We start from the raw sequence: 5336 nt of genomic DNA, 5'->3' as shown, positions 1-5336 counted from the left end.
CTTTCTTATTAAGGAAAAGAATGATTGAAGTGTCTGTAAACCATTTGTTATTACAAATGCTGTCAAAGAGTTTCATGCTTTCATGCATTCGGTTCATCTCTTCATCCTCAGCCAGAAGAAGGTCATAATCACTGAGGGCCACACAGAAGATAATTGCTGTCGCTCCCTCAAAACAGTGAATCCACTTTTTTCGTTCTAATCTTTGGCCACCCACATCAAACATCTTGAAGTATAGGTCTTTGAAGGTAAAATGTGTTTCCACAATGCCGGTGGTCTTCACTCTTGTCCGAAGAACATCTTGCTGAGTTGGAATGTAGTCGGTTTGGGATATTCTGTCCAAATCATTTAGGTAATATCAAGCAGAATCATTGAGTTGATATTCCCTGGATCTGCTGAAGCAAGCTTGCACCCCACCATCTCGCCATAACCGTTTAATCACTCCCGCTAGTTCTGGAGTCATGATTCCTTCTTCAGCACTGCCAGCTAAAACAAATAATTGCCGGGCATCATCTGCTCTGGCAGCTTCCCCAAAGTCAATCTTTAGCCGGCCCATGGCTCTTATGATTGCAATGATGGACTGTATAGTATTGCTGTAGACAACTACTTTATATTGTTTACATTCTTCCTCTGACTAGCCATCCTCATGAATGATTTTCATTTGTTTCACAATGGTGCTTTTACCAGATTCTGCAGCACCGAGAAGCAGCAGCTTCACTTCTTTGGCCGCTTTCTCCCCGTCCTCCCGCAAATTGCGGTCGATCATCTTGCTCCGCTCCACCGCCGCCTTGTCTTCGGCGCTCAACGTGCAGCCTATGGCGGCGGCGTGAGAAGGGACCAGGCCCGGGCTCACTCACACACCACAGGAACTGCGGCTAGCCTGGCTGAGACAGCGTCTACTGCTGGGCGGCAGCCGTCTCTCTAAAATGTTTTAAAATACAAATTCCTCTTTGTTCTCAAAGGGAGTACGAGTATGCTGCATACTCCTCCATCCTATGTGAAAGCAAAATTTACCTTTAAAATATTGCTTTTTCTCCTTAGATTCTTTTTTATTTTTCAATTTATTTGAAAAATTACTTGTATTAAACATAGGGTCAGTGACTTTGTTGTTGATATAAATAAATTTATATAACATAAAATTCACCATTTTAACCATTTTAAAGTTTATAATTCACTGGTTTTTAGTATATGGGTCAGTGACATTTGATGCAAGATTATATTATCCTTAGATGATATCATACGTGATTTGGAAATTCTGTAGCTATTGTATTTTAACAAGCAACAAATAAAATCTATAATTAAAATAATATGAGCATAATATACAGCAATAACTTATTTTTTCTAATGATCATTTATCTAGCCACTTAAACTAAACATGGTTGAAAAATAGAAAACAAGGAAAGACTGCAAATAGCCAAAACAGATATCATAAAGTCCACCCAATAAACTAGATCTTATGTACTTTATTCATGCAGAACTTATTTCTTAATAAGAGTAAAAAGCTTACAAACTTGATTTTTCTGAACACAGCAGAAAGGGCTATTATAAGAAATAACAAGTAGAAAAAGCCTAAGTTAAGACAGAGAGAAAAAATTTGAAAAATATAAAAAAATCATAAAGTATGGCACCATTCAGTAAGCCGTGACAACAAAATTATATGCAATATATTCCTCAATTATCTATAATTAAACAATTCTAATCAAAAACTCAAGGTTTCTGTTGTTTTCTTTGTGTTAAATCAAAGAAAGTCCAGTGAAGAAGATTCTTTCTATTTGGTCTCACAATAATATTGTGAAGCTTTATAAACATTCTTCTTGATAATTATCCATTGAATTATGTTTCATTATATTTTGTGTTTGAAAAAGCTTGCCAAACTCCAAAATCATGAAGAGATTTCCTGTGTTTTCTTTAAGATCTTTGTTTTACCTTTCACACTTTTAGATCTTTAATCCATCTGGGATTGATTTTTGTATACAGGCTACCTCCTTATGCTTTAGTAATAATCCCCAAAAATCTCAATGGCCCCCTAAACAAGTTTATTTTTCTCTCATGATATATCCCACATAAGTTGGCTAAAGGGGACAGGAAGTTACTCTGTCCCATTCAGTGGCTCAGGATACTAAGGCTCTGTCATGGTAAAGTCACCTCTATTGGCCTCTTCAGATACTCTTGCTAGGGAACAGATCATGGAAAATTTTGCTTCAGATGGCCCATTGGCCAGAACTGTCACACAGTCCCATTCTAACTGCAAGAGAGCTGAAGATAGTCTTCTATATGTCCAGAAAGGATAGAAGAATGAGATATTGGTAAATTCTGAACATTAAAATAGTCTATAACTAATGCTTCATCTCTAATTCTTAGTCTCTTGTATTTCTCATATTTAAGCCTCTTTCCTATTCCTGGTTTCTCTCCATATTTGGGCATCTGGATATGTAGGAAATAGAGGAGTTAATACAGTCTCACAGCACAAGAGAGATGGAGCTCTTAAGAATGGTGCCTATTTGCTTCACATATGTCTGGGGCAATGTCCCTGGTTACTGTTGTTTGCTCTGCATTTGTAGTTGAAATCTGGGCTAGCATAATTTCTAGTTTTGTTCCTCACTTGGTTTTGTCAAACCCACTGACTGTCCATGGCTAATGTGGACCTACCATGGTGCCCCCGATATCCACAACTCCTATGAAGTCTGGCTGTGACTCCTAACAAAGGGTCAATATAGCTTAGTCATTAGGAGCACAGTCTTTGGAGCCAGACTACCTGGGTTCAAATCCCATCTCAGCTACGTCCTACCTATGTAACGTTGGGTAAATCACTTAACCTCCCTGTGCTTGAGTTTCCTCATTCATAAACTGGGGGTAATAATAGTACTTACCTCACAGGGTTGTTGTGTTGATTAAATGGAGTAAGTGCTAAATAAGTGATGGTGGTTACTGTTATTGTTATTCTGCTCTAACCCAGTAGTGACTATCATTAATTAACTCATTTGTTTATTTAACAAATATTTATCGAGTTCTACTTCTACCAAATGCAGAAATAGCACCACAGAAATAGCAAAGAAGAAAAACATGGAACGCACATTCAAATGGAAGAAGAGGGACAGCAAATATTATATCGGATGGAGAATAACTGCTACAGAGAACAAAGAAGCAGAGAAGGGGGTACTTGGACAAGAGTAAGAAGAGGAGTTATTTTTTTATATCAGTGGTCAGTGAAACTCTCTTTATAAGGCAACATCCAAAAGAAACCTAAAGTAAAAGAGGACTTAACAGCAAAAGCAAAGTCTCTGATATGGGAGCTGCTTGATATGTTGATGAAACATAAGGAGGCCAATATGGTTGGAATGAGCAAGAAGGAGAAAGGTAGGAATGAAATTGGACAAGTACTGGAAAATTCAGATCATGTAGGGCGTGGGAAGCTTATTTAAGGATCTTAGCTTTGGGAGCCATTGGAAGATTTAAGTGGAGAAGTTATGTTTTTCTGATTGCATGTTAAAAAGATGTCTCTAGTTATTTTCAGCATGGTAATGTTGAGAATATACTTGGGGTGGGGAAGCTAATGGCAGAAACAGAGAGACTAGTTAGGAATCTTCTACAACAGTCTAGGCAAGATGTGATGGTGGCTTTGTTCAAGGTGGTAATTGTGGAAGTGGTAAGAAGTGGTCAGGTCAGATTCCGTTTGTTGGTCCAGACAAGGTTTGCTGATGGATTGCAGTGGAATGAAGGAGAAAGGGAAGAGTCAAGGAGGAGTGAACATTTTTGGCTTGACCAGCTGGAGGGGAAGATGTGAGAGAAGCAGTATTAGAGGAAGAAAGTTAGGATTCAGTTTGGGGTATGTTATGTTTGAGATGTTATGGGACATACCAACGTAATATCAAGAAGGCAGAATATATGAATCAGGAATTTAGGATAAGGGTCTATAAAGTATAAATGTGAGAAATGTCAGCATACAAACAGTAGTTAAAGCCATAAGAGCAAATGAGAACACCTAGAAAGTAAATGTAAATAGAGAATAAGTCTGAAGACTAAGCCCTTAAAGTCTTCCATTTAGAGGTAAGAAAATGTGGTGAAACCAGCAAAGGAGATTAAGAAAGAGCTGTCAGTTAAGTGGTATTTCTAAAGCCAAATGAAGAAAATAGTCACAAAAAGAGGAGATTATCAAGTATTTCAAATGCTGCTGGCAGGTCAAAGAAGAAGACCGTTGAGAATGGGCTGACCTAAGTATTTTTTAAAAGCTCCTGGGAAAATGGCAGACTGTATTCATCTAATTTTGCTGTCTTTCAAAACTACAAGGAGGAGGAAGAAGAGAAGGGAAGAGTGGGAACTGACAAATCCAGGAAAGAACCTAGCAGTGAGGAAGGTTGAGAACCAAGCCAAATTATGCAAATCCAAAGGATTAGATTAATTTTGGACTTTTCAATGTCAACGCTAGAAGCAAAACGACAGTAGAGCAATGCCTTCAAAATTCATAAGAAAAATGTACTCATTAAAATTCTCAAATTATAAAGGAAACTCCTTAAAAGGCTACAGAAATGGCAGTAACAGATAACTATGCAATCAGGGTAGAAAAGGGAGTGGATAAAAAGGCAAATACAGGAAAGTTCTTTAAGATGCACGATATACTGGGTGATGGTCTTATCCATCCCAGCATAAAGTGGAAGTTTATTCTTGGATGTTAATTCTCTGGGAGATGGTTTTATGGAGACAGTAAAAGACAGAGAGCCCAGGGTGAGTACCATTTCACAAAGAGGGGAATTAAGTGACTGTACATCTAAATAGGAAATGCTAAGATCCCTGGCCTTCTTTTCCCTGCTTGGCTCCTAGAACACTGAAAATCAGGGCATAACTCCCAGGCGAGAAATTTCAAAACTGATCATACTAGTAGTAAACACTTCTAACACCTACAGATCAGCTCCCAAACACACACTCTTTCCTGGAACCCTGAATTACCCTATGTGAAGCTTAAATCTGCACACATGCCCTGAGTTTCCAATTCACCTTTTTAGTTTACTACTTTAAGCATTAGTAGATAATCAAAAATAATGACACTTTAGAAAAGTCTTTACTAGAGTAAAAACAACAACAGCACGACAGAGGAACTGAGGCCATGCATGAAGAGGGGGAAAAAAAAAAGACTAATAGAAGATAACGTATCCATGAAACAAGAACAGGGAGCTATGGGAAGACCCTTTCAGACATCGGCCTAGGTAAGGAATTCTTGAAGAAGACCCCCAAAGCAATCGCTGCAGCAACAAAAATAAATAAGTGGGATCTAATCAAATTAAAAAGCTTCTGCACTGCCAAGGAAACTATCATTAGAGTGAATAGACAGCCCACAGAATGGG

General features: G+C 38.2%; 1 protein-coding gene and 1 pseudogene across 3 annotated transcripts in view; one reads left to right on the top strand and one right to left on the bottom strand.

The window, feature by feature from the left end:
• The window catches only part of WDPCP (WD repeat containing planar cell polarity effector), a 264905-nt gene that overhangs the window by 170301 nt on the left and 89268 nt on the right, over window positions 1-5336 (top strand). The window lies entirely within an intron of this gene.
• Window positions 2-911, bottom strand: LOC105806106 (annotated as a pseudogene). Its single transcript, XR_001137239.1, has one exon. The product of XR_001137239.1 is annotated as a guanine nucleotide-binding protein G(k) subunit alpha pseudogene (transcript).

The sequence above is a fragment of the Propithecus coquereli genome, unplaced genomic scaffold (assembly GCF_000956105.1).
Source record: "Propithecus coquereli isolate 6110/MARCELLA unplaced genomic scaffold, Pcoq_1.0 Scaffold138, whole genome shotgun sequence".
Classification (NCBI taxonomy): domain Eukaryota; kingdom Metazoa; phylum Chordata; class Mammalia; order Primates; family Indriidae; genus Propithecus; species Propithecus coquereli.
The sequence above is the reverse complement of the archived record's forward strand: the minus strand, read 5'-3'. Positions and strand labels throughout refer to the sequence as shown.